This window comes from Camponotus floridanus, unplaced genomic scaffold, assembly GCF_003227725.1.
Source record: "Camponotus floridanus strain SB8 unplaced genomic scaffold, Cflo_v7.5 scaffold12, whole genome shotgun sequence".
Lineage (NCBI taxonomy): Eukaryota > Metazoa > Arthropoda > Insecta > Hymenoptera > Formicidae > Camponotus > Camponotus floridanus.
Window position 1 is genome coordinate 2,269,738 of NW_020229237.1, and position 12,763 is coordinate 2,282,500.

A 12,763-nucleotide genomic window follows, 5' to 3' on the forward strand; every position below is an offset into this window, starting at 1 on the left:
GATGATATCGAGTTTTATGATTAAATTCAATTATATTCTTTATCGACAAAAAAAATATACTAGTCAAGGATAAGGAGAGTTGATATTAGCAGAAAAGAGGGACAGCTTATTCATTCACTCGGTTTGATTTGATAACATATGACTCGCTATTTGTTTTTTAGGATAAGTGTCAAATTATAACATGTGCATCTCCACATGCAGAAAAACAAATAACTGTAAGTCGAATGATGCTGAGTCAAACAAATAGATCAAAGTGCTTGTAGTCTTCCCTTATCGCCCACTTTTAGTTTCTCTTATATAAGATTCCGTCTATATATATTATTCTAAAATTGATGCAATTGTTTTTGACGATCGAAGCTTGCTATATTACGTCAAAGAAACTTATTGAAAAATACCAAGCGGATGAATGCTTTCCTACGAAATGTCTCATTTTACAGAAAATATCTAGCAAATGTCTGAAGATGCATTCAAACAATGTAACTTTCAGATGTCTCGAATTTTTACTGTCTAAGCATTATTCTTTTATGTTTTTACATTATTAAATTTAATTTTTCGCAGATTATTTATATAAATGGGGATGAAAATAATTTAGGGAAGTAAAATTACAAACGAAATTTGTTGATTATATAAATATCGTAAAGTACTCTTTCCACAATATTCTTTAAAATCAATGTGTGCGTAGGATCGGTACTTCCGATTTTATTAAAGCATAAGATTCGATATTGCCGAATGCAATATCGATTTCCAAGTGTTCCCATTTATAATCTTGCACGATGTAATATTAATGTTTCTTGAGATTTGTACGAAGTATTCTCTTAATTTGAGTATATAACAGATACCTTGACTTTTTTATACCCTCTTTTTCTTATCCCTACTCTTCCATTTTTCATATACTCATAGTCGTAGTACAATAAAGCAGCATGATAAAAGTACTTTTGTTTCTCTCAATCATACGAAAGAACGATATACTTTCTGCTTATATCCTGCGGCGCATTAAAACGGAAACGTCGGAGAAATTCCAGATAATGCCCAATAGTAAATTAAGATATAATAACTTTCGTGAAAGTTGTACGATGGTGAAGCAGTGAAAGAGGTGGAATACGAGGAGGTAGAGAACTCTATTAACTTTTATTTCTCCGGGAAAGTAACTTCTCTCATCCTCCTTCTCCTCCTCCTCCTCCTCCTCCTCCTCCTCCTCCTTCTCCTCCTCTCCTCCTCCTCTTTCACTTCCACTTCTCCTACCCCTCTTTCTTCTCCATCTCCACTTCCACCAGCACCTCCATCTTTTCCCGCGTTTTCTCTCTCTCTCCCTTCATCCCATCACTATCGTTCCTTGCCTATGCTCTCATCGTCGGTTTCTTCTCTACCTCGACACCCCCGCACATACCGCTTCCTCTCGTCGCAGCTCGATCGGCTACCCCTCCACTCTCACCCTACCCAAGTCCCGGTCTCGGCCTCGGCCCCGCCGACTTCCCCCGACGGTGAAACTTTGTAAAGCGACTTAGTCAAAGTTTAATAAATTCCTTCGAGGAAGTTTCAAAGCGGTTCTACGCGGGATTGCAAATGATTACGTTTCGTCGTGCTAGAGAATATGCGAAGATGGGAGGAATCGGTATGTAAGGCCGACAGAAGCAGGTAAATAAATGGAAAAAAAAACAGAATAGTGGGTTTGCGCAAAATATTTTTTGCAAAAGTAAGAATATCTTAACTGTTATTGATCATGGAAGTTGATATTAGGCCGGTCAAGTTTGACATTAGGGCGATTAATCGAAAGTAACTTCGTTATTCGTAAAGGAAGACTGATATTAAATTGCAATTTCGAAGAAACGACGTTTACGATAGTTAGATTATTCGTTAGACTATGCGATATTGAAATTACGATATATAATATATGTGTTGATTTATGTTATACGTTTCGATCGTGCGCTTTCATTGTTACCTTCTTAACGTCCAATTTCTAGATAACATACAATTTCTTCTTCCATTGAATTTCTATATAACTATTCTATTTCAATCACGGGAATCGATCTCCTTTTACGATAAAAAAAATCCTCGAATGTACAAGCTCGTAATTTAGTTTAAAATATTCCATGGATTGCGCGAACGAGTCGTAAATAGATCAATCAACGAGTACAATAATGTCACACAAAGCAATCGCGTATTCTTCTTTTATAACGAATATCGAAATATGATATATTACAAGGATATCTTTTTTACAAAATAATATTCCTTTTATTTCTTCTTTTTGTCCCGTGTAATTCAAAGATAAATCGATAAGAAATTCCCTCCCTTTCCCTCCATCCCCTCCCCCTCCCTCTCTGTCGCGTTATTGGTGAAGTATAATTTCGGAAGCGGAATGGATAGAGGAGTAAGCGTCGTTCGCAGGAAGGAAAAAAAAACAAAAAGATGAATTCGTACTTTATGCACAAAAGAGAAATCTATGTGTCGAACGAAGGGACGAACAAGGACAAGGAGAGAGGCTCACTCACGTAACAAACACAATTGACTCGGTGATAGTGACCAGAAAATGGCCGCCACGACGCAAACAAATGAGCAAGTCCAACCATTCCCATGGCAACAATCTCAATCAGATAGGAGCTAGCGGAGCAGAGAACAGAGAACACGCCGGATAATATATTCGATACAGGTAATATATAGCGCTCCAGATACAATATTTATGTCTCGACGTATTTCACTAGCAGCCCATTATTCATTCGCTCGTACTGAATAAGCATTAATATCATAGAGCTCATGTGCTTCGTGCTGCACAAGATCTTTTTCAGTTTTACTTCTGCTTCTATTCTCGCCCAGCTCTCTATCCCATCTCATTCGTAGGGTGCCCGATGATGATGATGATGACGGTCACTATTATACGACAGATAAAAAAAAACGTTTAAATAATTCACTTGCATAATCCATTTTTATTTTATTTTAGTCCGATCAAAGGCTATTCATATATATCTTTGCCATCGATGACTTGCATGTTAGCAGCAAATCGAAAAAAGGGAGCGAACAGTGCGAGAAACCGGTTACCATTGTTACAGCGTCGTCGCTACCACGACAGAGTCATCGACTACGAATACTTGAGATACTTTTATTGTCATGAACTAAACCTTATTTTGTGTATATGCATATGTGTGGCGTGTGTGTGTGTGTACATTGTAGCAATGTTATAGAGAGAATGCTATAGAATTATTATTTCAAAAACTACCTCTTGTCCCTTCTTTCGGATGAGTAAACTCTGAAGAAAAAGCTAAAAGATTTCAGGAGAAGATAAAAATCAAATTAAAAATATGATCAAACTCGCTTCTATATATTCCTTTGAAGGCAAAATATCTGTCTATTTTAGGATCAAATAAAATAATTATAAAGCATAACGCAAAATCAATGTTCGAATAATGCATTTAATGCTGGATAAAATACAAGTACTTGATGAAATATAAGATTTAGTAAGTAATTGTAATGCTTATTTAGGTTTTATCGAAATTAATAATTATTTGTAATTGTTCAATTTTTTGTGAATATTGTTATTTTTATAGCATATTTATAATTTTATAATTTATCATTTATAATTTTATAATTTATCATGATAAGTAAGCTAGTATAATGCAACTTTATGCAAAATACGGCCCTACAAATCGTTTTAAATATTTAAAAATATATACGTAACAGTAAATTATAATGTCCAGATTAAATACTGGACTTGAATCTGCGAAAGGCATCGACTCATATTCTATTAAAAACTTATCTGTTAGATCTATCCATAAAGTATCTCCACACACACATGTACATATACAGGTTATTTTAATACAAAATATTCTTGGACAGATTAATTGCTTGTTATTAGTGCACATGATTTTATGTTAATAACTAATTTGTATATAAAAAGTAATCTGTAAATGTTAATAAGTACAACGAGCGATAACTTACCTCATATCTTTTGCTTAAAAAATTATGAAGGAGATTTAATAATATGATATTCATATTATGCTCTAAATTCTCTCATAATTAAAATGATTTATATAAATTTTTGTTAATTAAATCTAATAGGTATATTGCACGAAAGCACTCAATCAATAACACGAGATTCTTTTATCTTTATCTTCTTTTTCATAAAAATGTTCAATATAAATGTAAGAATTATCTTATATATATTCTCATTATCATTAGATATTAATATAGTTCGGTGCTATTTGCTGTTATTTCTGTTAGTTTTTCATCAATATGCTTATATCTTAATTTAAAAAATTCAACAGTTGCGTATATATAAGAAGGAAAATGTAAAAATACACAGGAATAAATTTCAGGCGACGAACAAAATGTCATTTAGTACTTTCACAACGTCACGCAAAACAGTATTTTACATTTTCAAGTCATAAGTTCTTTGAAACGAGAAAAGATAAAAAAGACAAATATTCGATATCACGCGTCCGATAATACTGGATATGAACGCGTCAGTTTGCTATATAAGTTACAAGAGAGACGGGTTAGCTCGAATTCCATTATGCTGTTTTATGCTCGTCATTCTTGTTTTTATTGCACGCCTCTCATCGCTTTTCTCTCTGTTTACGGCCTTGCCTATGAACGTATTCCTCGGTAGATCGCGAGCTATTAGTTTTGTCCTTTCATTATTTTTATGCTCTTGCGCTCGGAACAGAAATAGAAAGAGAGACAAAGATAGAGTAAAAAGAAATCAGGAAATTAAAATGACGTTATGATTGATATGCGGGATAGGAATAAAGTATAATAATAGATATTGAAATATAGATATTGAAGTTGAAAGCATTGAGAATTTAGCATATTAATAAAACGAAATAAGCAAAACACAATCTTTTTATTAATTGTTTACAAATAAATACAGAGTTTAATTTTGTTATTATATGATATAGATCTTGCATCCTTTTTTCTTGCTTTGCTGATGCATCTCGTTTCAGATATATAAGTTACAATTCAATTAAAAATAAATAATTCAATTAAAAGTGTAATAAAATAAATATGAAAATATGTAGTACAGTGCATCATATCGACAGAGATGCGTATAATATGTCTTGGAAAAAAAACACTATTTATATATAACGTGTCTCAAATAAAAAAATATATTTCAATAACTCGTAATCAGTTAGTATTAAAAAGAAAATGTTCAACTTAAAATTGTAGAATTATAGAGATAGCAAATTTATTGTTAGTATGATATCTTATCATCCTATCACTTCATATTTCACTATACGTTTATTTAATGTCATTTTTTTAAATGTCATATTTTGAACTTTATGAGGTACCTGCTTCCAAAGTAAATTCAATTAGTATCTTGTTATAAAACAAATTCAACCATACTATATGTTATGATTCTGAAATGGATTTTATAATATATTTTTTAGGTTATATTATATAATATTTTTAGATCATAAAATGTCAGACTTCTTTAGCATTAACAGAATATACCATGTGAAGATAAAGTTTAACTAGCATCTCCTATGTACGTGCGAGTCTACATGTGTTGGGTATGTATATCGTGCGCGCATATTTCATATATTACATAATTACATTAAACGTTCGATATGTGCCCTATTTTGATCTACACACGTGACAAGGCCTATAATGTTGAACAATTGATAACAGAAACTTTTTTAGGAAATCGCTTTGATTTATACCGCATTCGCTATTGCCAGTCATTCTCTAGAAAAATCTTTTATGTAATCTCACAAATAAAGACTTAATGGAGTGAGACTTGATTGGCTATTCAATAAAATCATCTCGATTATTTCATCGACTTTGACATAGAACATTAAGATAATTCTATATTATTTATACGTAATATATATGACTCATTTTGTTGAAATATACTATGTATTTTACCTGATAAAGATAAAGATAAATCTTTCAGATGACAAATCATTTCGTAAAAAATCTAAATATCTCACACCATTAAACTTTTGATTAAAAAAATATGGAGAAAAAATTGGAATAAAATAGATGAATAATTTTTGCTATCAAGAATCCTGTTTATTATTATCATGAAAATTTCACTCATATGATAGTCAATTTGTCACGACTAATAATTTTTAATTGACCAATATTGACCAATACTGTGATGTCTTAATATTCCAGAGCTATAAAATGTAGCTTTACCATGAAAAAAAATTCCAGAAGAAATTTAGTTATTCCTCTAATTATCATAGCTTAGTGATAAAAATCAACTTGTTACATCATATTCACTTAAGGCTTCTAAAAGTCATCAGAATATAGATGATATTTTAAAGATTATCGAATCTTATGTGCGGTAAATCAAGGTCCATCATGATACATTCAATTTATGCTGAATTTCACGGAGACTGTAATGATGTGTCGATTCATATGCATCATATTCAGATAACTCAGACGGCAACAGTTCGAATGTAGTCTTGATTTTCCCATTGTTATCGCGGTCGTTCTGTTCTTTCTTGTCGACATTTTTTTCTACGAAATAAATTACAAAAAACGTTAACGTGACGTGTTCCATGAAGAAATTATGCTAGGTAGAAATAAATAGTTCATCGATAACGGCACTTAACATTCTTCTGAAATAATGAGAATATAAATTATTTCATTGAGAGAATTATTTCTGAGACGAGATTGCTTTTAAAAACAATATATGTCTGATTTGATATACAAAAGTAGAGATGCCATAAATATGATATGCAAAGTTCGAAACTCCGCGTCGCTTATGTCTGGCCTGCCCACTTCAAACACCTGCGAGCAGTCGAGAAAAGCATATGCTCGCTAAGTTACACTGTATGCTATACCATCTAACTCTTATAGCTGAAGTGGCATATATGGCATTGCTTTTGAAAATATCTTGACTTTTGAAATTATAAAATCCATTTCAAGATCATAAAATACATAAATAGATAGGTATAGATAAATTAGCCTTGGAATCAGGTATTCATGAAATTCAAAATATCATGTATAATTTGAAAAAATCGTGTTGTGAAGGTACGCTGAAATGTGAAGCGATGTAATAATAATATTATATTTAATTTATTCTCTCTGTGGCCTATAATTTTAATTTGAATAATTTTTTCCCAGGTAATTACTTTTTTATAATATTATTTTTAGTATATTACATCTTGCATTGATAATACAGCTAAAGTATTCTTTATTGCAAGAGTTGATGAGAGAAACAAAGCGCATTAATAATAATATTAACTACCATATAACGTAATTTATTTTCATCAGCGCGCTTATTATTTTTTTATATAATTTAGATATAATAAACTAAATTATATTTAACTTGTTAGATGTATGTCTAGATGGCATATCTTATAGCTTAATAAATAAATTATTATATTAGAAATAGCGTTAACATTTCCTTTCGTTTTGATCCAATAATATAGTAGGGTAAAGCATTTCTTATTACGCGCACATTTGGAAATAAAAACATAATTCCAATGTATCAAGCATTTGATGAATGTATAATACATATATAAAAATGTATTTTATATTATTAGCTATTTTATGCCATCATCGACAGTTAAAATCCAAGTTATAAACTGTACAATTGTATAAATAATAAACTGTACAACTGTACAACTGTATAAATAATAACTGTACAACTGTATTAATAATATTACAAATTTTTAAATGGTATACAACATCTGATACTACCTGTCTAAATAAAATATTTACTTTCTTCTTATTTCGTAAAATTTAGTAATATTTTGATTACATACTTGATAATTTTTAAATCATTTATTTTATATTTATCTCTTGAAAGAAGAAAACAGCAATTAATAAACAGTTGTTTGTTTAATGATATTATGCAATTTAATATATAATTTGCATATTCGAGTATAATATCTTGTTAAACAGAAATTAGAGACATGTGTGCATCCCAGCCATAATATTTCGCGTAATGCAATATTATTATTACATATTCGTCGAAAACATAACTTTTTTTTATATTGATACAACAATATTTTTTTCAGTGAATGATATTTTACTCTCTTCATAAGAATTAGATTCATAAGATTTAGATTTTCATAAGAATCTTTTCGTAAAAATTTTCACACATTTATACACATTCATATATTCATCTATCTATATCCATACATCCGTATATTTTTGATTAATCACATAATTTTAAACTTTTTTATCTCAAAAAATGCTACATACATATATATAAAATTACTCAAAACAATAAATTGACTGTTTACAAAATATAAAAAAAGAAGCTAGAGAATTCTTAGCGGTCAACTGATATTAATCAGATTTTTTTTATTTGTTTCTATTTTTTGAACTATGAATACCATTTTATAAAAAATCTATGAAGACCATTATCTATGAATAGCATTTTATAGAAAATTAATACAGTTTTTTATCCTATCATTTTGTTGCGTCAACTTTTCTATTACGATTTTTTCATTGTTTCTAGATCACATCTGCTGAATAGTGTGTGTAATATTTGTTTTAAATTATCAGAGTATAGAAGCAGACCTATTACGAGAGATTTAACGACAGAAACGTATTAGATGTATTAAATGAGAATACTGAAAACCAAGAATAAAAAGAGAAAAAAAGTCTTGGAAATAGAGCGTAAAAGAAGACCAGTGTACAAAAGTTTGAAAGGTGGAGGAGAGAGATTTGCAGAGGAAGGGCATTTCAGATCTCCACTTGTTGCGTGCTTCTTGGTGTAACCGACAATGTGAGGTTGGAAAACTCGACTATTCAAAAAATTTCCTTTTTGGTTAAAATATTTCTCCCTTTCCTTGTGGCCATGAAAAACATCATTCTCCCTCTTTTCTTTTTTCTACCTTATTTCTTGTTCTTCCTATTTGTACACACACACACACACATTTTTTTTTATAAATTTGCACTACAAAAGTTTATTATTTACACCTGCATTAGTAAATACATAACAGAATACAGTGTCAATTGAAAAAAAGAAAGAGATAAATGTACGCGTAAAAGATATAGAGAATTTATTATCCAACATTTATTATCCTCATTTTGAAAAAGTCGGAAGCAATGATGAATGGATTTCGAAGCAAGAGGTGCGGAAGAAATTGTATTATAATTATAATTTTTATAGTCTTTGTATTATATGTTATATTCAATATCTATCTTTATAAGCGTTATTTTCGCAAAATATTATTTATCTTCCTCTCGGGTTATTTTCTTACATCTATACTTCTCAATTTTCATTTCTAGTAATCAATTTTCAATTTTCTCTTTTATATGTATCTCACTTTCCATTTATAAAAAAATTTTTTAGAGATAGATCGGATTAAATGCATCTTTTTTCCTTCATTCTTAAAACAAGAGATGCAATTTATGAGAAAACTTTTTTTTTTAATAAGTGTTTTTACTCATTGAAATATGAATGTACTTGCAATTTTTAATTTTCAAAATAATAATGCTCATAAAAGCAAAATAAAAAAAAGAAAAGGCAATTGCCCTGTAGATACCAATGTATGGTCAACGAATAATAACGGTAGAATCAATCCACAAGGTCGCCATGTTGCCTTGCGTTTGCTCAAGAATCCATTAAAGTGTTTTTCAAGACCTCGAGTAAATGTTGATTTTAAAAATTTCTTTGCTCGAATTTGTTTGTACAGTTGATAATCACTCGGTACTTATCGAATGGTGGTTAATTTTCTTCTATTTTATATGGTACAAGCTATTTATTTTTCTGATAATATGAATGCAATATAATCGTTTTTTGAAAAAATTTTTTCCTATTTTCTATCATTTTTTATTTTAAAAAAGACGATGTTTATTTGACGATGATTGTTATTCACGATGTTTAGGAGGCGGGTTTATACTTTTTTTTAATACCGATTAATTATCTCAATTAATCACCATACATTTGTGATATGCTCATTGACGTTAAGCAGATGGAACATTAGTATTCGTGAAAGTACATATGGAAGAATATCAAAATTAAAAGATGCCAAATATTAAAAAAGTTTACTGTTTTCTTGAATGACATTTATAATATATGACCTTTTTAAAGAAGTAATTTAAGCAACTTTATTTTCTTATTTGAAAAAAAGTGCATGAAAACTTTTTATTAAATAAAAAAATATTTTTTAAATATTTTTTAAAAATATTTATTTTATATTTTTTTCTAACATTTTGCAAAAGAAAAATAGTTAGGCTATTATAAGATAATTAGAGAAGCTAAATATCTTAAAAGATTGTTTCAATCTGTTCTTTATGACAATTTATTTTGATTTACAAGTTACACACGAACTCACTAATTTGATTTTAGAGAGTTAACTTAGTTCGGACAACTTAAGTCACCTCTAAACAAGTTCGGATTAGTATCGTGGGTTTGTGGCGTTCCTATTAAGTCGTTCTCGAATTCGTACTATCTTGTATACAAATGAAGATCCATAAATTAGTCTAGATAAAATTAATCAGTGTTTTTTTTTGAAAATTTACAATTATCTTTTAAAATTTACAATTGTCTCTCTTTTTTTATTATATTAATTTTGTTTAAAAAAAAGAGATTTGTAATTTTAATATATAGTAGATATGATTATAATCGAGTATAATATTTTAATACGAATATTTTACTACGAATAAAACAATTAATGTTATATTCTTTTTAATATTTCTGATATAAAATGCATATTTTATCTAATCTCATCGTTAATTTGTAAAAAGTATTCGAGCACGAATATCACAGCGCAATATTATCAGCGTTTCTCTTTCTCTCTTTTTCATAACATGCCTACAAATAACTTATTATCTAAGGTCACATATCGATTCGCGTTACAGTAACTTTCTCAAAAAAGAAACTAAATATACTAAAATAATACGACCGTCGAGAAAATTGTTATAAAAAAAGAAAACAAAGTTATTTTAATGTATATTTAAATCTATCTTTTCTATTAATTATTTTCAATAAAGTGAAATATTTATTTATATATTTATTTATTTTTAATATTTGTGTATCTGAATTTAATAATTTTTAATATAAATTTTAAAATATAAGCTATTATTTTTTTTATCAACTAATGAAATCAATTATATTATTATGTAATTTTATCGGTTGAGAGAAAAAATATAATTATTTCCCATATATTTTTAAAAATTTCAATTTTAAGATTTATCAAATTTTCTCATGCAATTTCATTTATTATATTACTGTTTTTATATTACCTTACCGTTAATTAAATTGTTAATTAGATCAAATTGTTAATTCAACTGGAAAAATTATGAAGGAATCTCTATTTAAATCACAGTTTATATTGTACAGTTTTTGATGCTGCAAATTATATCAATAAAGTTGTAATTAAAATTTATTAGCAAGTATAATAAATGTTTGATTATGATGGAAAACGTGAAAATGGGAAATGAAAAAATGAAATGGAAAAATATAATTACATTTTAATATAATTAATTGGATGTGAAACATACAATATGTACGTATTTTTAAACAAATATGTACGTATTTTTAAACAAAGAATTTTTAAAAACAATAAAATCATATACATGTCAAAATATTATTCACAAAATAAATATCGTTAACAAAAACTAAATGGAAAAATGATGTCAATTGATGCCAATCAATAATAAAATTTGATTGCTACAATTTAAAAAGTTATTATTAGTATATGTATAATATATAGAATGTCCTATGCAACTGAACAGATCTGTATCTTTAAAATGATTAAAGACACAAAGAACTGTAAAGCAAAATTAAATGACGTTAGAAATTCTATATTTACTTTGACACGGATTCGTCTGATATCATATGAGCATTGATGCAAAAATTCTTATATAGTGATGATTAATTTTCAGTTTATTAATTTCTATATGATATTTTCGTTCAATTCAAAGCTTTCGCATAAAAATAATAAAAAACTTTTCTTTTAATATTGAAATATCGGGAATAAATGAAATAATCTCCTAGCGAATAAATAATACTTTATTTAAATATAATTTTTGAATATTAATAAAACGAAACATGCGTGTACGAAGGAAAAAATAAGATAAAATTATTAATTTTTGCAAACGTGGAAACTTCTTCATTTATTAATTAATATTTAAAATAACTGTAATCTCGCATTCCAGACATTTAAATTCTATGATAAAACTTTTGTAATAGAACGGATGAGTCTTTAGAAAGTTGCAATAAATTGTCCGCTCAATTATCTTGTGCGATGCTATCTTGTTACGTAAGTGTGTTTCGACCATGCGCAAAGTGAAACTAAAAATTACATAGCCACATATTATTTAATCCGATCACGTAGTTCATTGTTCCGAATAATAAATTATTGTTTTAATTGAAATGATAATTTTTTTAATATTTCGATCTTTTTCTCTTTTCATTCTTTTTATAGAGAATATATAATAGAGATCTATAATATTTTATAGATAATATATTTATAAAGAATATATAAAACCAAATTTCTAATGTTTTTTTGTATGAAATAGAAATATTTATATGTACATTAATAATGTACATATATATGATAAATTAATATTTATATATTTTATATATTTTACTAACACTTATATATGCTAAAAGATTAAAGTTTAGGTATCATTTCCACGATAAATATTGTTCAAAGTATTAAATTATTTTTTTAAACTTCGCTACAACAATATAAAAAAGCAATATGCATATAAAATTTATAACTAAAAATGTTGTAAAATATCAGATTCTTCAACATGATGTAACATTGTTATTTATTTCTTCCATTTCATTTTTTCATTTCATGTTTCATTTTTGCTATCATAATCAAATATTTATTATGCTTGCTAATAAATTTTA

The 12,763-nt window shown here is 28.1% G+C and overlaps 1 protein-coding gene and 1 long non-coding RNA gene across 6 annotated transcripts in view; both read left to right on the forward strand.

Annotated features, from left to right (window-relative positions):
- Positions 1-12,763, forward strand: part of LOC105259036 (TOX high mobility group box family member 3) — a 74,978-nt gene that overhangs the window by 25,867 nt on the left and 36,348 nt on the right. The gene's annotated exons all lie outside the window — the stretch shown is intronic.
- Positions 1,424-3,426, forward strand: LOC105259035. The gene is made up of 3 exons (XR_889787.3): positions 1,424-1,635; positions 2,433-2,647; positions 2,936-3,426. It is a non-coding gene; the product is annotated as an uncharacterized LOC105259035 (long non-coding RNA).